Here is a 21,541-nt window from a genome sequence, read left to right as displayed (position 1 = left end):
CTGTTTTCGCAGGTAACATTTAAAAGTTGAGAAGTGACTTCCAAATGCTAACTCCAGTTAGTATAAGCTGGTTTGCATAGCTAGCATACAGACATCGGTGGTGGTAGTCAATCATTTTTAACTGTAATGCAGTTGATTGGTGAATATGAAATTAACATTTGCTGGTTGGGGTTGACATACAAGCGTTATACTCTGATTTGTACCTCAATATAGTGTGACATACACATATAAACAATAGTCTAAACGTAGACTAATTTTGCTGGGGGGCAATGAAGAGATTCAGGATTATTCCTCCATGGCCCTTTTCCCCCACACATTTCCATGGGAATTCTATTGTTTTGCTCGAGTTCGATTGACTTCTTTACCGCATCTATGTTCCAAACAGGTTACCATGGTGATCAGACTAAGTCAACTGTTTAAGAATGGGAGATGGATATGACTGTTCACTAGATGTTTTCTATAGAGCCTTTATTTAGGGATCTGGAACCGGTTCCAGAAGGGAGGGAGATGAAAGACGACACGTTTGTGCTTTCTGGTGTTTTTTCATTGGCCCTAAATGAACAAATATCTTCCCACATACACAGATATAAGGGTTCTGTCCAGTGTGTGTTCGCTGGTGTCTAGTCAGGTTCCCTGATTGACTAAAACTCTTGCCACACTGATCACAYCTATAAAGCCTCTGTCCAGTGTGTATTCGCTGGTGTCTAATCAGGTTCCCTGARTGYCTAAAKCTCTTCCCACACTGATCACAACTATAAGGCCGCTTTCCAGTGTGTGTTCGCTGGTGTGTAATCAGATCTCTTGACTGACTAAAACTCTTACCACACTGATCACAGCTGTGAGGTGTCTCTCCAGTGTGTGTTCGCTGGTGTGTAGACAGGTTGGAAGTTCGAGCAAAGCTCTTCCCACACTGATCACAGCTATAAGGCTTCTCTCCAGTGTGTGTTCGCTGGTGTCTAGTCAGGGACGAAGCGAGAGCAAAGCTCTTTCCACATTGATCACATTTATAAGGCTTCTCTCCAGTGTGTGTTCGCTGGTGTGTAGTCAGGTCTCCTGACTGAGTGAAGCTCTTCCCACACTGATAACAGACATAAGGTTTCTCTCCAGTGTGTATGCGCCGGTGTATAGTTAGATTTTCTGAAAGAGAAAAGCTCTTTCCACACTGATCACAGCTATAAAGGCTTCTCTCCAGTGTGTACACGCTTGTGTATGGTTAGGGTTCCTGCATTAGCAAAGCTTTTCCCACAATCAAGGCAGGGATAAGGCTTCTCCCCTGTATGCATTCTCAGATGAGATTTTAAGGTGTTAGAAGCAGCGAAACTCTTCCCACACTGTGKACATCTGTACGGATTCTCTCCTGTATGGATTCTATGGTGTAACTTAAGACCTCCTGGACAGGTGAAACTCTTCCCACACTGAGAGCAGSAGTACGGTTTCTCTCCGGTGTGAATCCGCTGGTGAATAATGAAGCCACTCCTTCTAGTGAAACTCTTCCCACAGTCAGAGCAGCAGTGGTGAGGTTTCTTCCCTAAACCTCTCTGCTGGGGTTTCTTGAGTTGTTCTGATCTGTAGAGACTCTTTTTTGCCTCGTCAGCAACATGATGTTGAGGCTCCCCAGATGATAAGCCCCTCCCACTGAGAGAATGACGGTTAGGGGTGTCCCCTGTGAAGCAAAGACATTGAATAACTAGGTTTTGCAATCCATAAACAAATATGACCCTCAGTATAAACATAACTGCCAAAATAAAAGGAAACACTTGAGGAATTTAGGGTTCTGGCGGCTCTTATGGTGTTGGGTTAATTTTCCTGGCATGGTTTAGGTCCACTCAACCACTTAGAGGGCAAGGTAAACGCCCTCTAAGTGTTCACCTTCAACCTATGGTTGATGACAATGCCCTCATCATCCACAGGGCATGAGTGTTCCCTGAATGATTTAATGAGCATTAAAAAAAAAAGTTATTACTTTAACTACTGTTCCCTGAAGGACGGAAACAAGGTACAGCTATAGGGAGTTCATGCACTAGCGCCCTCTACTGGAGGAACATTAGAATCACGCTTGACAAGGCCAATGAACACTGTGCCCGGCASCAGAAGTCCCACCTTCTCATGTGATAAAACCAAGGTACGGAGTCATTCCTTCAATTCAGTACCGCTCTTAATCTGAACATGGCGGTGTGAGGCCAAACAACYGTTGTACTTTGTTTGCCTCTTTCATTGAACATTAGTTCTAGTCATAACTGTAGGTGCCCTTTTAGTCAGGAGACTCAGGGGATCTGAAATCACGACCCAACACCGAATGAAATGGCCCACGGCAGATCACCTAGGGTTCCAACCCAACAACAAACCTGTGGCATCTGGGTATATTTCAAAACTGTGCACTGCCTTTCAACGCACAACTTCCAGAAGGATGAGCATGCCCTAGTTAGTGGGACAGCTAAGTTGGAATAAATCCTGAAATTGCATTCCAATCTTTGTTTAGAAGAAATGTGTGAGATTGTTCTGCTCAGCTCGAGATGAAGACTGGAAGAAATTGAAGGAATGACTCCGTAGGTAGGCGGGGATTCCGCTGAAGCACAGGGTATATTGGCCTTGTCAGGCGTGACTAATGTTCTTCAGTAGAGTGTGCTAGCGCTCAAACTGCCCACAGCTGTATTGGGCCAAGTTTCCTGACTGAAAGGGAACGATGCAGATCATACGCCATGGCCGTTTGTTACCAGATCTCAACCAAATGGAACACTTATGAGATCCTGGAGCGGCACCTCAGACAGCGTTTTCCACCACCATCAAAAAAACACCAAATCATTGAATTTCTGGTGGAAGAATGGTGTTGCATCCCTCCGATAGTTAGACACTTGTAGAATCTACGCCAAGCCACATTTAAGCTGTTCTGGTCTATTAAGGCACTATGTTGGTGTTTATTTTGGCAGTTACCTGTATATATATTGTTTATCAATCAATGAGCAGTTAGAGAAGCAGATTGTAGTTTAATCAACACACCCCATTGTTCTTACTTGATGAAATCAAATCTCCATCTCCCTCCTCGTGTCCTTCTCTCACAGTTCCACTCCGCCCTGGTGTTTTCCTGCAGTCAACCAGCCGCACAGACACCCTCTTCAGATCCAGCAGTAAGGCGCTACCAGGAGAGTTGTGACCAGGGGACTCCGGCAGGTTGGAGGGACTAGCTCTGTCCTGGTGACCACAGGAAATATTGTACATAAAAATAACATTTTATTACTTTAGTCTTTATCTCTCTATAACACTGTTCCAAAAATTGAGAATTGAGAAAAACTGTAATGGCACTTACTAATGAAGTTTGTAGTATTGACTGTCCCCATAAGACATTTTACCACTATYGCCGAGTTTACCATAGTCAAATCAAATTGTATTGGTCATACGCGCCAAATACAACAGGTGTAGTAGACCTTACAGTGAAATGCTTACAGTTGAAGTCAGAAGTTTACATAAACCAGTTAATGACTCCAACCTAAGTGTTTCAACCACTCCACACATTTCTTGTCAACAAATAATAGTTTCGGCAAGTCGGTCATCTACTTTGTGCATGACAAGTCATTTTTCCAACAATTGTTTACGGACAGATTATTTCACTGTATCACAATTCCAGTAGATCAGAAGTTTACATACACTAAGTTGACTGTGCCTTTAAACAGCTTGGAAAATTCCAGAAAATTGTCATGGCATTAGAAGCTTCTGTTAGGCTAATTGAKATCATTTGASTCAAATGGAGGTGTACCTGTGGATGTATTTCAAGGCCTACCTTCAAACTCAGTGCCTCTTTGCTTGACATCATGGGAAAATCAGAAGAAATCAATTGTAGACCTCCCCAAGTCTGGTTCATCCTTGGGAGAAATTTCCAATTGAAGGTACCACGTTCATCGGGTACAAACAATAGTATGCAAGTATAAACACCATGGGACACGCAGCCGTCATACCGCTCAGGAAGAGACGCGTTCGGTCTCCAAGAGATGAACGTACTTTGGTGCAAAAAGTGCAAATCAATCCCAGAGCAACAGCAAAGGACCTTGTGAAGATGCTGGAGGAAACAGGTACAAAAGTATCTATATCCACAGTGAAACGAGTCCTATATCGACATAACCTGAAACCCGTCAGAAGGAAGAAGCACTGCTCCAAAACCACCATAAAAAAAGCCAGACTACGGATTGCAACTGCACATGGGGATAAAGATCGTACTTTTTGGAGAATGTCCTCTGGTCTGATGAAAAAAATAGAACTGTTTGGCCATAATGACCTTCATTATGTTTGGAGGAAATAGGGGAGGCTTGCAGCCAAGAAACACCATCCCAACGGAAGCACGGGGTGGTGGCATCATGTTGTGGGGGTGCTTTGCTGCAGGGAGGGGCTGGTGCACTTCATAAAATAGATGGCATCATATGGGAAAAGTATGTGGATATATTGAAAACATCTCAAACATCAGTCAGGAAGTTAAAGCTTTGGTCGCAAATGGACAATGACCCCAAGCATACTTCCAAAGTTGTGCAAAATGGCTTAAGGACAACAAAGTCAAGGTATTGGAGTGGCCATCAAAAGCCCTGACCTCAATCCTATAGAAAATTTGTGGGCAGAACTGAAAAAGCATGTGTGAGCAAGGAGGCCTACAAACCTGACTCAGTTACACCAGCTCTGTCAGGAGGAATGGACCAAAATTCACCCAACTTCTTGTGGGAAGCTTGTGGAAGGCTACCCGAAACGTTTGACCCAAGTTAAACGATTTAAAGGCAATGCTACAAAATACTAATTGAGTATGTAAACTTCTGACCCACTGGGAATGTGATGAAAGAAAAGCTGAAATAAATCATTCTCACATTTTTTAAATAAAGTGGTGATCCTAACTCACCTAAAACAGGGAATTTTTACTCGGATTAAATGTCAGGAATTGTGAAAAACAGTTTAAATGTATTTGGCTAAGGTGTATGTAAACTTCAGACTTCAACTGTACTTACAAGCACCTAACCAACAATGCAGTTTAAAAAATACAAATAAAAAATAAAAGTAACAAGTAATTGAAGAGCAGCAGTAAAATAACAATAGTGAGACTATATACAGGGGGTACCGGTACAGGGTCAATGTGCGGGGGCACTGGTTAGTCGAGGTAATATGTACATGTAGGTAGAGTTATTAAAGTGACTATGTATAGATAACAGAGTAGCAGCGGTGTAAAAGGGGGGGTGCAAATAGTCTGGGAAGCCATTTGATTAGATGTTCAGGAGTCTTATGGCTTGGGGGAAGAAGCTGTTTAGAAGCCTCTTAGACCTAGACTTGGCGCTCCGGTACCGCTTGCCGTGCGGTAGCAGAGAGAACAGTTAATTACTAGGGTGGCTGGAGCCTTTGACAATGTTTAGGGCCTTTCTCTGACACCGCCTGGTATAGAGGTCCTGGATGTCAGGAAGCTTGGCCCCAGTGACGTACTAGGCCGTACGCACTACCCTCTGTAGTGCCTTGCTGTCGGAGGCCAAGCAGTTGCCATACTAGGCAGTGATGCAACCAGTCAGGATGCTCTCGATGGTGCAGCTGTTAAACCTTTTGAGGATCTGAGGACCCATGCCAAATCTTTCTAGTTTCCTGAGGGGGAATAGGTTTTGTTGTGCCCTCTCCACGACTGTCTTGGTATGCTTGGACCATGTTAGTTTGTTGGTGATGTGGGCACCAAGGAACTTGAAGCTCTCATCCTGCTCCACCACAGCCCTGTCGATGAGAATGGGGGCATGCTCGGTCCTCCATTTCCTGTAGCCCACAATCATCTCCTTTGTCTTGATCATGTTGAGGGAGAGGTTGTTGCCCTGGCACCACACAGCCAGGTCTCTGACCGCCGCCCTATAGGCTGTCTCGTCATTGTCGGTGATCAGACCTACCACTGTTGTGTCATCGGCAAACTTAATGATGGTGTTGGAGTCGTGCAGTCATGAGTGAACAGGGAGTACAGGAGTGGACTGAGCACGCACCCCTGAGGGGCCCGTGTTGAGGATTAGCGTGGCAGATGTGTCACCTACCCTTACCACCTGGGGGCAGTCCATCAGGAAGTCCAGGATCCAGTTGCAGAYGGAGGTGTTTAGTCTCAGGGTCCTTAGCTTATTGATGAGCTTTGAGGGCACTATGGTGTTGCACACTGAGCTGTAGTCATTGAATAGCATTCTCACGTAGGTTTTCCTTTTGTCTAGGTGGGAAAGGGCAGTGTGGAGTGCAATAGAGATTGCATCATCTGTGGATCTGTTGGGGCGGTATGCAAATTGGAGTGAGTCTAGGGTTTCTGGCATGATGGTGTTGATGTGAGCCATGACRAGCCTTTCAAAGCACTTCATGGCTACAGACGTGAGGGCTACAGGTTGGTAGTCATTTAGGCAGGTTACCTTAGTGTTCTTGGGCACAGGAACTATGTTGGTCTGCTTAAAACATGTTGGTATTACAGACTCGGACAGGGAGGTTGAAAATGTCAGTGAAGACACTTGCCAGTTGGTCAGAACATGCTCGCAGTACACATCTTGGTAATCTGTCTGGCCCTGTGGGCCTTGTGAATGTTGACCTGTTTAAAGGTCTTACTCACATCGGAGGCGGAGAGCGTGATCACACAGTCATCCGGAACAGCTGGTGCTCTCATGCATGTTTCAGTGTTATTTGCCTCGAAGCGAGCATAGAAGTAGTTTAGCTCGCCTGGAAGACCTTTGRAGTCTGTAATGGTTTGCAAGCCCTGCCACATCCGACGAGCGTCGGAGCCAGTGTAGTACGATTAGATCTTAGTCCTGTATTGATGCTTTGCCTGTTTGATGGTTCGTCGGAGGGCATAGCGGGATTTCTTATAAGGTTCTGGGTTAGAGTCCCACTCCTTGAAAGCGCAGCTCCTAGCCTTTAGCTCAGTGCGGATGTTGACTGTAACCATGGCTTCTGGTTGGGGTATGTACGTAGTCACGGGTGGGGACGACGTCGTCGATGCACTTATTGATGAAGAAAATGACTGATGTGGTGTACTCCTCATTGCCATCCTCATTGCCACAATCTGTGCTAGCAAAATAGTCCTGTAGCTTAGCATCTTGCTTCATCTAACCACTTTTTATTGACTGAGTCACTGGTGCTTCCTGCTTTCATTTTTGCTTGTAAGCAGGAATCAGGAGGATGAATTATGGTCAGATTTGCCAAATAGAGGCGAGGGAGAGCTTTGTCTCTGTGTGGAGTAAAGGTGGTCTAGATTTTTTTCCCTCTGGTTGCACATTTAACATGCTGATAGAAATTTGGTAAAACAGATTTAGGTTTCTCTGCATTAAAGTCCCCGGCCACTAGGAGCGGCCTGTCCTCTGGATGAGCATTTTCCTGTTTTGCTTATGGCGGAATACAGCCTCATTGAGTGTGGTCTTCAGTGCCAGCATCGGTATGTGGTTGTATGTAGACAGCTACCAAAAATACAGATGAAAACTCTGGGTAGATAGTGTGGTCCTAGAGCATATCATGAGGTACTCTAACTCAGGCGAGCAAACCTTGAGGCTTCCTTAGATGTCATGCACCAGCTCGTTTGTTTACAAATATACATAGTCCGTCACCCTTGTCTTACAGACGCCGCTGTCCCTATCCTGCTGATACAGCGTATAACCAGCCAGCTGTATGTTGATAATGTCGTCATTCAGCCACGACTCCGTGAAGCATAAGATATTAGTCTTGAATGTCCGTTGGTAGTTTAATCTTCCTTGTAGGTCGTTGATTTTATTTTCCAATGGTTGCACATATAGCTAGTAGAACGGAAGGCAAGAGAGGGTTTTATTCGATCGCCTACGAATTCACAGAAGGCAACCCACTTTATTCTCTGTCTTCTTTTCACGCAAATGACGGGGATTTGGGCAAGTTCCGGGAAAGCAGTATGTTCTTCATGTCGGGCTCATCGGACTCGTTAAAGGGGGAAAAAGCTAAATATTCACTGTTCTGATGTCCAGAAGTTATTTATTTTCCGTCAAAAGAGACAGTAGCAGCAACAAGTTAAAAGAAATAGACTGTAATGGCACATACTATAGAAGTTTTTAGTATAAAACTGTCCCATAAGACACTTGTACCACTATAGTCTAGTTACAAATAATGTATGTGTACTATAATAACTTTGGAAATAGTGGCATGTTTTTATCCATATTACTGTAGGGGAAGTGTTGAGGCCGGCCTTGTTTCTAGGAACCACACATACCAAATTTAAATTTCACCAAAATTATAGGAAGAGGTCATCATTTCATTTCATTTCTGTGACAGAAAGAAACCACATGAAAAAGTGTGCAAAGCAAGTTAGGTCCAAAAAAACGGAATTTGGCTGAGAGTTTCATGTGCTTGTATCTTTAAACCAAAGTGACAATTTTAAAGATTGTTCTATACATCAGTTGGGGTCTTAATAAGCGTCAATATGAGGTCCTAACTAGCATGAAATCATCACCTTGTAGCTGTGTGGGCTAATATAGTCAACATGTTTGGCCTTGGTAAGTTGAGCCAATGGCACTTTGAGCAATGGAAGTGTTTTTTCCCAGGTGTAATGCAAGGCATTATCGCTGCTGGGATATGAGGTAACAACAGGGCCTAGTCTATTGCTAAGTGTGTAAAAGTACAATGTTTGTGTTAGGTGTTAAACCTGTGTTAAATAACTGTATTGTTCCTCAAGCAAGGAAGGGGCCGATGAAAGTGTGTACTTTACTGTATCTATAGTTGGGATATTGCTTTTCAACAATAACATTTATTTTTAAAAATATTTTTTTTTAAAATAAAATCACGCGGAGGACTACTTTAAAGTGTGGGAGAGTGGGGTAAGTTTAGCAATGTTTTACATTCAGCTCTCACTACTTCAAGGGAAATAGTATTCTTTCATATTTTTCAGGCAATTTTTACGGGTATTAGCCAATTTGGACTTTATGTGTGTGTGCATCATTAGTTACCACAGCCACAAACGATGACTCTTCCTACATATTTGGTCAGACAATTTTGTGTGCAAGTTTCCATAAACAAGGGGTGGCTCAACTTTAAATTATATTTGACAATTTTTACTCCAGTAATTTATAAATAAAATAATGTACTTTTTTACTCAATACATTTTCCCTGACACCAAAAGTACTAGATACATTTCGAATGCTTAGCAGGATAGTATTTTAACACAAATATTTTACTCGAGTAAAATTTTCTCATTTTTTCATTAGTACATTTTCCACCACTGTCTAGCTAACGTTAAGCTGTTCAAATGCAACGCATGTTAGTGGACGATCAAATGTTGAAAACAGGCCTAGACATTTCAACACCAACACTGACCACAGTAGGGCTATTGCTAACAAAAGCAACCAAACTTACCCGATCCATTGTGGACGCTATTCTTTCTTCAACGTTTCTTCAAAATGTGTACGCTATAGTTACGATGTTTGTCACAGCGTTCAGATAACTATTATGGCATTTGTCGCAGGCAATTCAGTCGCAAGTCTACAACTGAAACAGCTAGATCAGAGCAATCAAACGTCTATTAAATATCAAAACTGGATTCAAAATTCAATGTAGGCTAATCTTACTTCAGTAAGATCCTGGATAAGATTTGATCTGAGAGAGTCCAGCCACAGATAGAACAATGACATAGATATTTCACTGGAGGAATAAATGTGAAGCATCCGGTTGGCGTTTCCCACTCATACAAATTGGTGGTGAGAGGAAGCCAGTGGCTGGCAGTGGGAGAAAGATGGAGCGAGATGGATTTTGGCCGACATTTTGCTCAATGTTCTATATCATGAGACATTTGATCTCAATGCAGTTTTTTGTTTCCAAAACTAAAATCTGTTACGACAGATAGGACTAACTTTGGTAGACTTTTACCGTTTGCGAAAGTTTTTAAAAAGTGCGTGTTTAGGAGTGCATCGAATTGAGTTATTGCACACGCGCACTTAAGAGTAGGGTCGTTCCCTAACCGAATATGCAAATATGCTCAGAACCAGCCAATGTTAGCTCGTGCTAGGTCCTGCCCACCTTTTGCTTGTTTCTATATTGCTCAATTTGGAAACGACAGGCTTGGTCTATCTTGGGTAGTTATAAAAAACCAGCGTGAAGTCCTTCTTCAATAGTATTTATGGCGGTCAGCAACAAACGCTAGAGGTGCATGTTGCCACCTACTGTACAATCCATTATTCTTGGTGATAGAAAAAATACCTGCAATTTAACCCTCATTAAAAACAGAACACTCCCTGCAATTTTTCGCAGTAAAATCATGTAATCCAAGTACTTCTCTGCAGCTGCCACCACAACATATTTTATGCTGACTTAAATTCAATTTCTGCACAGTACAGTTGATAGCAATGGTTATGAACACTAAGAGACCAACCTTACTGAATACATATTATTCCTAACTCACTTCGAGGGATCCTCGCCCTGTACCCATCCTCCTTCTACTACTCAAATCAAATCACATTTTATTGGTCACGTGCTCCAAATAGAAAAGCTGTAGACTTTACAGTGAAATGCTTACTTACGAGCACATTCCTAACAATGAAGGTTGAAAAAAAGTCAGATAAAATTGCTAAATAAAAAAGGGAACACATTTCACACTTCAAATATGCTGCAGCTACTCTGTTTATTTATGTCCTGATGGCCTAGTCCCTTTTACCCCTACTACATGTACATACTGCATTACCTCAATCACCTGTACCCCTGCACATTGCCTCGGTACTGCTACTCCTTGTATATAGCCTTATTATTATTTTGTTACTATGTGTGGGGCCCATTTGCACGTGTGTTTTGTGTGAGTGAGCGAATGTAGTGTGTGTGTTGGCGTGAGTGTGTGGGTAGTCTAGTGAGTGTGCATAGAGTAAGTGCAATTTTGTTGTTGTTGATATAAATAATTAAGGAGGTCGACTTTCAGTGCCTTCGGAAAGTATTCCGACCCCTTGACTTTTTCCACTTCGTTATGTAACAGCCTTATCCTAAAATAGATGAAATACATTTTCCCCCTCATTAATCTACACAAAATACTGCTTAAATGGCAAAGTGAAAAATATAATATATATATATTGTTTTGCAAATGTATAAAAATATACAACAGAAAATTAGTTATTTGCATAACTATTAGCAACTTTACTCTGAGACTCAAAATTGACGCTCAGGTGTCCATCGTTTCCATTGATCATCCTTGAGATGTTTCTACAACTTGATTGGAGTCCACCTGTGTACATTTAATTGATTGGACATGATTTGAAAGGCAGACTCTGTAGATCTCTGAAACAGGATTGTGTGGAGGCACAGATCTGGGGAAGGGTACCAAAACATTTCTGCAGCATTGAACGATCCCCAAGAACACAGTGGATGGAAGAAGTATGGAACACCAAGACTCTTCCTAGAGCTGGCCGCTCCGGCCAAACTGACCAATCAGGGGAGAAGGGCCTTGGTCAGGGAGGTGACCAAGAACCCGATGGTCACAGACAGAGCTTCAGAGTTTTCTCTGTGGAGATGGGAGAACCTTCCAGAAGGAAAACCATCTCTGCAGCACTCACCAATCAGCGCCTGTATGGTAGAGTGGCCAGACGGAAGCCATTCCTCAGTAAAAGGCACATGAAGCCCGCTTGGACCTTAGGATTCTTAAGATCCTTAGATTCCCTAAGGAATCTCAGACCATGAGAAACAAGATTCTCTGGTCTGATGAAACCAAGATTGAACTCTTTGCCCTGAATGCTAAGCGTCCACGTCTGGAGGAAACCTTACACCATCCTACGGTGATGTGTTGTTTTGGCATCATGCTGTGGGGTTGTTTTTCAGCGCAGGGCCTGGGAGACTAGTCAGGATCGAGTGAAAGATGAATGGAGCAAAAGTACAGAGAGAACCTTGATGAAAAATCTCTCCAGAGTGCTAGGACCTCAGACTGGGGCGAAGGTTCACCTTCCAACAGGACAACAACCCTAAGCACACAGCCAGACAAAGCAGGAGTGGCTTCGGGCACCAAGTCTCAATGTCCTTGAGTGGCCAGAGCTCGGATCTTGAACCCGATTTAACATCTCTGGGAGACCTGAAAAAAGCTGTGCAGCGACACTCCCCATCACAACCTAACAGAGCTTGAGAGGATCTGCAGAGAGTGGGAGAAACTCCCCAAATACAGGTGTGCCAAGCTTGTAGCATCATACCCAAGAAGACTCGAGGCTGTATTCGCTGCTGAAGGTGCTTCAATAAAGTACTGAGTAGAGGGTCTGAATACTTATGTAAAATGTGATATCATTTAAAAAGGTTTTTGCTTTGTCATCATAAGGTATTGTGTGTAGATTGATGAGGGTAAGAAACATTTCATACATTTTAGAATAAGGCTGTAATGTAACAAAATGTGGAAAATGTCAAGGGTCTGAATACTTTCCGAATGCACTGTAAATAGTCTGGGTAGTCTTGATTAACTGTTTAGCAGTCTTATGGCTTAGGGTTAGAAGCTGTTCAGGAACCTTTTGGTCCCAGACTTGCACTCCGGTACCGCTTGCCGTGAGGTAGTAGAGGAACAGTATGACTTGGGTGGCTGGAGCCTGACCATTTTAAGGCCTTCCTCTGACATGGCCTGGTATAGAGGTCCTGGATGGCAGGGAGTTCGGCCCTGATGATGTACTGTGCCGTATGCATTACCCTCTGTAGCGCCTTGCGGTTGAATGCCAAGCAGTTGCCATACCGCTGATCGCAGCTGGATGCAGCCTGTCAAGAGGTCTCGATGGAGCAGCTGTACAATTTTGAGGATCTTTCAGCCTCCTGAGGGGTAAGAGGCGTTGTTGTGCCCTCTTCACGACTGACGAACTTGAAGCTCTCGACCCGCTCCACTACAGCCCCGTTGATGCGTTCGGCCCTCAGTTTCCTGTAGCCCACGATAAACTATTTGTCTTGGCCCGTTGAGGGAGTGGTTGTTGTCCTGGCATCACACTGCCAGGTCTCTGACCTCTTCCCTATAGGCTGTCGAGAGAAAAGAAAAGATCTACCACCGTTGTGTCATCTGCAAACTTAATGATGGTGTTGGAGTCGTGCGCGGCCACTCAGTCGTGGGTGAACAGAGGGGACTGAGCACACACCCATGAGGAGCTCCCGTGTTGAGGGTCAGCGTGGCAGATGTGGTTGTTATATTTATTACATTTGTATTTAACTGTATTTAACTAGGCAAGTCAGTTAAGACAAATTCATATTTACAATATGGCCTACACCGGCCAAACCCAGACGACGCTGGACCAATTGTGTGCCGCCCTATGGGACTCCCAATCACGGCCAGTTGTGATAGAGCCTGGAATCGAACCAGGGTCTATAGTGACGCCTCTAGCACTGAGATGCAGTGCCTTAGACGCTGCGACACTCGGGAGCCTACACTTGCCACCTGGGGGTGGCCCGTCAGAACGTCCAGAATCCAGTTGCAGAGGGAGGTGTTCAATCCCAGGGTCCTTAGCTTAGTGTTGAGCTTGGAGGGCACTATGCCCGTGTGCACACTGAGCTCTAGTCAATGAACAGCATTCTCAAGTAGGTTAATCAGCTTCTTGATATGCCACACCTGTCAGGTGGATGCACTATCTTGGCAAAGGAGAAATGCTCACTGATAGGCATGTAAACAAATTTGTGCACAAAAATTATGTGTGCGCATGTAACATTTCTGGGATCTTTTATTTCAGCACATGAAACATGGGAACAATACTTTACTTTTTGCGTTTATATTGTTTTTCATGGATATAATTATGTGATGCATAATTTATTACAGTTTTAGGAGCATTTTAATCAATTTAGTGAATAAATAATTATAGGTGGAAAAATAAGCAGAAGTTGTACAGAAGATAATGGATTAAATTTATTGATCAATTGAATACACACCTACTACTGTTGAAACATTATTCTACATTTATTTTACCTTTATTTAACTAGGCAAGTCAGTTAAGAACAAATTCTTATTTACAATGACGGCCTACACCGGCCAAACTCGGACAACGCTTGGCCAATTGTGCGCCGCCCTATGGGACTCCCAATCACYGCCGGTTGTGATACAGTCTGGATTCGAACCAGGTTGTCTGTAGTGATGCCTCGTGGTCGAAGACTGAGATGGTCTTAGACCACTGCGCCACTTGGGACTTTATTTAATAATAATAATAGTGTTACAAGTATATGAAAGAAGTCAATTATCAACCCCCCCCCCCACACACAGGTTCATTATGACATCTTCTATGATGACAATGATCCATATAAAATCACAATATGTGATATTACATAGACACAGGGGAGACCTGATCCTAGATCAGAGATGCATATTATGCTCCAGAGGTTACCATGGTGATCAGACTAAGCGATAAGGGAATTATATGCTTAATGGTAATGATTAAAATATTCCACCCTGAAACCATATAATTGTATGACATTTATTAGAATCATAAAACTATAATCTGATGATGTGTCTAGTTTRAGTCAGAATTAGAACAAGGACCTTTTGTTCCTTTTTAGTATGTAAGCAGGGTGCAAGTGGGAAACAAATGATAAGAGGAGCTATCGACAGATTGTGCTCCTTACAGGACATTCTGTCTCCACCCGTGGAGGGGAGAAACTGTTAGGCTTGCAGAAAATTATGAAACATGTTGCAGATTAAAGAAACAATGTACTGATCTGTGTAGTGGAAAAACACTGACTGTCTGAGCAAGGCGTGGTTAAGATTTTAACTTGTTTGTGTGTGTTAATAAAGCTGTGTTTGCATTTTTTGATTTTAGAGCGCTCTCGTGAATAAACATTCTGACTATTGTAAGCTGGGACTCTTGTCTGTTCATTCAACCAGAATCTTACAAACTCTGGTTGCAGACTGAGTAGTTTAATTGAAGTTCAGTTTAAGAACATTGAGAACAAAATCTCGTAACACTAAGTCAACTGTTTAAGAATGGTAGATGGCTATGACTGTTGACTAGATGTTTTCTATTTCACATGTATTTAGGGATCTGGAACTGGATAGGAGGGAGATGGAAATATGGCACATTGTTTGTTCTGGTGTTTTTCTCATTGGCCCTAAATGAGAAAAGCTCTTTCCACATGGACAGACATAAGGTTTCTCTCCAGTGTGTGTTCGCTGGTGTGAATTCAGTGTCCTGATTGACTGAATCTCTTCCCACACTGATCACAGCTATAAGGCTTCTCTCCAGTGTGTGTTCGCTGGTGTTATTCAGGTGTTCTGATAGAGCAAAGCTCTTCCCAACTGATCACAGTTAAGGTTCTCTCAGTGTGTGTTTCGCTGGTGTCTATTCAGGTGTTCTGATAGAGCAAAGCTCTTCCCACACTGATCACAGGTGTAAGGCTTCTCTCCAGTGTGTGTTCGCTGGTGTCTATTCAGGGTGGAAGCTAGAGCAAAGCTCTTACCACATACACAACTAAGTTCTCTCTCCAGTGTGTGTTCGATGGTGTCTAGTCAGGGAGGAAGTCGAGCACAGCTCTTCCACATGATAAAGTTGTAAGGCTTTTCTCCGTGTGTGTTCGCTGGTGTGTAGTCAGGGTGGAAGCTAGAGCAAAGTTTTCCACACTGATCACAGCTATAAGGCTTCACTCCAGTGTGTGTTTCTGGTGTGTAGTCAGCTCTCCTGACCGAGCAAAGCATTTCCACACTGATCACAGTTATAAGGTTTCTCTCCACTGTGTATGCGCTGGTGTATGTTAGTTTTTCTGAAACGAAAAGCTCTTTCACACTGATGAACAGCTATAAGGCTTCTCTCCAGTGTGTACACGCTGGTGTATGGTTAGGGCTCCTGCACTAACAAAACCTTTCCACAATCAAGGCAGGGGTAAGGCTTCTCCCCTGTATGAATTCTCAGATGAAATTTTAAGGTTGTGAGAAGCAGTGAAACTCTTTCCCACACTGTGAGCATCTGTAAGGTTTCTCTTCCTGTAATGGTTCTTCTGTGTACTTTAAGACCCCCTGGACAAGTGGAACTCTTCCCACACTGAGAGCAGCTATACGGTTTCTCTCCTGTATGGATGTTCAGATGAGATTGTGTTAAATGCAGCAAAAGTCTTTCCACACTGAGAGCAGTAGTACAGTTTCTCTCCTGTATGGATTCTTAGATGATATTTTAAGGTGTTAGATGCAGCAAAAGAGTTCCCACATTGAGGGCAGCGGTATGGTTTCCCTCCGGTGTGACTCCGCTGGTGAATTAAGGACATTTGTGTAGTGAACCTCTTCCCAAAGTCAGAGCAGTAGTAGTGAGATTTATTCCCTGTACGTCTCTGCTGGGGTTTCTTGAGATGTTCTGATCGGGAGAGATTATTCTCTGTCTCGTCAGCATCATGATGTTGTTGAGGCTCCCCAGATGATAAGTCCCCCCCACTGAGAGAACGACGGTTATGGGTGTCCCCTGTGAAACAAAGACATTAAATAACTAGGTTTTGGAAATATGGGTCCCTAAACAAATATTATCATAAATATACAGTATATTTTGTATCTATCAATTAACAGAAGTTGCAGAAGCAGATTGTAGTCTAATCCACATACACCATTGTTCTTACTTGATGAAATCAAATCTCCATCTCCCTCCTTCTCGTGTCCCCCTCTCGAAGCTACTGGGAGAGTTACAACCCGGGCACTCCGGCAGGGTGGAGGGGGACGAGCTATCTCTGTCCTGGTGAACGCAGGAGGTATTGTACATATAAAATAATTTCAGCACTTTGGAAGTGGTATATATATTTTTTACTCTTAGTACAAATGTCAAAACTGATAACACTTGTAATGGCCCCTGTCTTATGTTCAGAACCTTTGATTGAGCATTCAGTGGAGTTGAACACATCTTTCACCCCTGAGTTAGTCTTGATTAACCCAGAACTAAAGTCTCACGTAATTGGTCAGCCGCTCGACGAAGTTCTGGGTTCATATGTGTTAGGAGGAGAGATTAGGAGATGCTAGAACGAGGAGCAGAACCAGAATGTGGAGCTCCACCCTCTCAAGATACGGGCCTTGACACACTGCCGGGACTTGAGGTAGCCTATACAAACAGTCTAATAAATATTTAGGCAGGAATTAAGAAACATTAGTAAAAGAAAAACATTCAAGAGTCAAAATAACAGAATAGCATATTCTGAGTTTAAAGGTAGACTCTGCGATATGACGTAGGCTAGATGCACAAAGTAAACAGCCTAGTGGGTGAATTGCCGCAATTACCCAGAGCATTGAAGCGTGAGGCTAAACTTCCCAACTGTTTTGGTCCTGTGGCAACCATGCTGGAACAGCGTGAAGCATACCCTTTGCACATGCACAGATACTGTGTGTGACAGTGTGACAGCAAAGTCTTGCATCTCACTCATTGCAATATTTGCTGCTTGTGGCGTCATTTTGCTGAGTCTACTTTAATGTAGCCTATTTTACAGTGGCTATGCAATTTAGTAGACAAGACACTTATGTTCCCTTGTCAAGACATCTATTTTAAAGTAAGCAGTTACAAAAGTAAGAGTTAAAAACACAAATTGTTTGAAGTAAGAAGTAGGTATTGGTCTGAAGCCGAAAAAGATAGGAAATTCACGCACCACAATGCCTACTCCACCCATGCTCTACCAAGGTTTTACAGCCCACAGTATTGCTCTACTACAGTAGCTTTGTTGGTCTTTATTTTTTTAAATGTGTATGCAGGTTGCTTAGGATTCAAACCTTGTGAATTTCCTTTTTTCCAGCTTCAGACCAATGCCTACTTCTCACTTTAAACTTTTTTTTTTTGAATTCCCTGGTTTTTACACTGGAAGGTGTTTTTCTTTTAAAAAGGTGCATTATATACAACATTTCATTACATTAACCAAATCTGCCATTGGCAGTGCTACTGTAAACTTTAATTTGGCCTCTGCTTGCATAACTGCGCATAGTGTAACAGTTTAACTTTAGTCCGTCCCCTCGCCCCGCGGCGCGAACCAGGGACCTTCTGCACACATCAACAACAGTCACCCACGCAGCATCGTTACCCATCGCTCCACAAAAGCCGCAGCCCTTGCAGAGCAAGGGGAACCACTACTTCAAGGTCTCAGAGCAAGTGACGTCACCGACTGAAAGGCTGCTAGCGCGCACCACCGCTAACTAGCTAGCCATTTCACATCGGTTACATAGGCTAGGTGTAATTATTTCTCCATGGTATTGACTTTATCTGCTCGTTGCACACTGACTTACTTGTATTAATCCCCTTACAAAAAACATTGCATTCAGAGTGCAACTGCAGTATGTTTCAAACACTGTGTCCAAAATACGTTTTTTTACTGCAGTAATTTTGCAGTGTAACTGCAGTTACAGTGCAGTACACCGCAGTTATTCTGCAATTACTGCTCCAGAAATCACAGTCGACTGTCTGCAGTTACAAAACAGCAATCATTGTTTTGTAAGGGTTTGTGTGAGATAGGCTAGAAGGTTACTTTGTTTTAGGACAAAATATCCAACAAGTTAATTACCGCCATGGTTTACTTTGTCCAGCTTTAATTACCGCCATGGTTTATTTTGTCCAGCTGTTCAAATGTAACGCATTGATGTGGAAGATCAAAGATTATGAAATCTAGACCAAGACATTTTATACAGTAGAGCTATAGGCTACTGTTAGTTAACCAAACTCACCTTTTTATGCCACACAGCAGAGATATAATGTTAAAAGTTAACTGAACGTATAATTGTATACAGCTGAGCTATTCACTACTGTTAAAAGGCAGCCAAACTTACCAAATCCATCAAGGAAGCTACTTTTTTCACATGACAAGAAATGTGTAGGCAACAGTTCTTCCTTTGTCATAGCGTTCAGATAAAGATTATACCAGAGCAATCAAACATCTAATTAAATATCAGAACAGGATTTAAATTGTGACAAATAAACGTCTCATGTAGGCTGACCTTACTTCAGAAAAAATTATTTGCAAAGAGTTTACCTGATCTATAAGTCAAGAAAACGTTCAACAACACCCTTTTCAAGAATCCTGTTGTCTGCTACCGCCAACTTTTACTCAAGAGCTACTTGGAACACAACGTACTCTTCTTCTTCTTCGATGGGGTTTAACTGCGGTTGGTATCCAATGTAATGGCGCATTATCGCCACCAGCTGGTAGAGTATAAAAAAAAAACGTGGGACATGGGATAAACGACATCACACCAAATAAAACACGTCAACTAAGAACCAATCCCACTTATTCAATCACAGTCCACTCAAATACATCCATACACAGGCTCAGGGTTCTGTGATGGCAGTACATTCACTGACAGGATTTCTTGCACAGACTCGGCACAGCCCCCCCAGGAGAGTTTCACTGATTCCCAGGTTGCTAAAGACTACAAGCGTGATGACAAATGACCCAATGGGTCATGATACTTTTCTGGCCCAAAAATGTGGGGGTGCAAAACATACATTTGCAACCTTACTTTCAAAGTGGGAATGCAGCTGATTAATTTGCTCAATTGCTCAGGCGCCTTAATTACAGTAAACAAAGCAATAAATGTGACAGACACAAGAGGGGAAAAAAACTGTCTTGATTTTTTGTCTTGAATTCTACTTTCACGACAGCCATGAAACTAAGACATAGGCCTTGAGGAATGGAACTAGCCTGGATGCCAGTCGCTTTCTGCTCTCTTACCAACACCTTGTGGAATTGTGTATGTCAAATGTTTGGCTTGACAATGAGTTGAAAGAGCACCAGCAGATCTGGGACCAGGCTAGAATGGATCTATAGACTGATGATGATTTGGTATTTGGTATTTTATTAGAATCCCCATTAGCTGTTGCAAAAGCAGCACTACTCTTCCTGGGGTCCATGATGGTGTTACTACTGGTGTACGGACCAACCCATCTCACCTAGTCAACTCTCAACTCATATCAATTGTCTATATAGCTTAGCCATTGGTTATTGTTGTCCTTTCTCTTTGGCAAATGGCCAACTGCATAAAGATGGCAGAATTCAGATATGGCAGAATTGTTTTAGCACTATCCACTGTGTTTCAAAACTATGGCGCGCGACATGTTTTAGTGTGCCATTAATCGCGCAACTACCTTTTAGGAATTTCAATGGCCCTGCCTTGAAGCTAAAATGGGATCATTGATATTGTGCGAATGACAAAAGCAATGTACAATACGGCAAACACAGCGAAAACGAGGAATTTGTGATAAGTACATCTTTACGCACCCGTCACTATTTAGAAAAGCCGCATGGACTGGTTGAGACTTATGCTCCACAGAGAGCGAGAGAGGAGCGGGTAAGTAACTCCACAATCTGGCTGCAGTGGATTACTTTAAAGTTGGGGTGTCTAAAATACGATGGCAGCAGGGTATGTGCAAAGTTTTAGACTGTTCCAATAAACCATTGCATTACTGTTCAAAATGTTGTATCAAGTCTGCCCAAATGTGTCTAATTGGTTTATTGATACARTTTCAAGTACATAACTGTGCACTCRKCTCAAAGAATAGCATGGTATTCTTTCACTGTTACTGTAAATTGMYCAGTGCAGMTAGATTAACAGGAATTTAAGCTTTCTGGCCATATCAGATATGTCTATGTCCTGGGATATCTTCTTGTTACTTAAAACGTCATGCTAATCATATTAGCTCAACCGTCCCATTGGGGGACACCGATCCCATAGAGGTTAAAGTTGTGACTGAAATGGCCTATATTCCCTATATAGTGCAAAAATATGAGTATTTTTCTTAGTGCACTATACAGAGAATATGATGCCATTTCAGAAACATACTCATATTGGTAAATAAGAAATACTAGGGGAAAAGTCTCTCTTCTTGCAGAATGTGAAAAACTTAAAAGGCAGGCAGAGCGAGAGAAAAACTAGAATTGTCCCTTTTAGTGACTCAGGAGAATCAGGGCGGTGTATGTATCAAGTGTCTCAGAGAATGAGTACTGATCTAGGATCAGGTCCTGCCTGTGTGATCTTATTTATTGCGATCTAAAAGGCCAAACTGATCCTAAGTCAGCACTCCTGCTTTGAGARGCTTGATACATGGCCCCYGAAGGAGAGGAGAGGGTACAGCAGTAGTAAAACCAYGTCAAATGATCTTGAAACATGTTGATAACATTCATACATTATTATGTGAGATGTGCCAATCTGTAACCGTCCTGTTGCAATGTCTGTACACCTTGAACACCTGTACAGATAACCATCTCTTACATGTAATAAAATAGACCTGCATTAGATGGTGTAGGTAGACCGGTGACAATCACAGCTTCATGACAGATATAGTATAGACATGTAGTTGAATTGAAAGGCGCTCTTGCATTTAAACATACAGGGCTGGTTTCCCAGACACAGAATAAGTCCTGGTCTCAAAACCTATTTTAATGGTGATTCTCTATTGAAAGTGTTTGTTAGTCCAGGACTATGATTCATCTGTGTCCAGGAAAACCGTCCAGAAGAGATATTATGACCAAACCAGTTTGGCTGTGGCTTCACCTGGGTGGCGTCCCAAATGCTCTATGGGCCCTGATCGAAAGTAGTCTACTATAAAGGGCCCATTGGGTTCTAGTCAAGTAGTGCACTATAAAAGGGAATAGGGTGCCATTTTAGGATGCAAATCTCTTTCTTCTATTCATCCCTCTTTTCTCTCCC

General features: G+C 42.7%; 2 pseudogenes; both read right to left on the bottom strand.

The window, feature by feature from the left end:
* LOC112077249 (zinc finger protein 883-like) overlaps positions 1 to 9,613 on the bottom strand; it is a 9,770-nt pseudogene extending 157 nt beyond the window's left edge.
* A 5,944-nt stretch (positions 9,614 to 15,557) lies between these two features.
* Positions 15,558 to 18,971, bottom strand: LOC112077252 (zinc finger protein 879-like; annotated as a pseudogene).
* Positions 18,972 to 21,541: the final 2,570 nt, after the last annotated feature.

This window comes from Salvelinus sp. IW2-2015, unplaced genomic scaffold, assembly GCF_002910315.2.
Source record: "Salvelinus sp. IW2-2015 unplaced genomic scaffold, ASM291031v2 Un_scaffold4405, whole genome shotgun sequence".
Classification (NCBI taxonomy): domain Eukaryota; kingdom Metazoa; phylum Chordata; class Actinopteri; order Salmoniformes; family Salmonidae; genus Salvelinus; species Salvelinus sp. IW2-2015.
The sequence above is the reverse complement of the archived record's forward strand: the minus strand, read 5'-3'. Positions and strand labels throughout refer to the sequence as shown.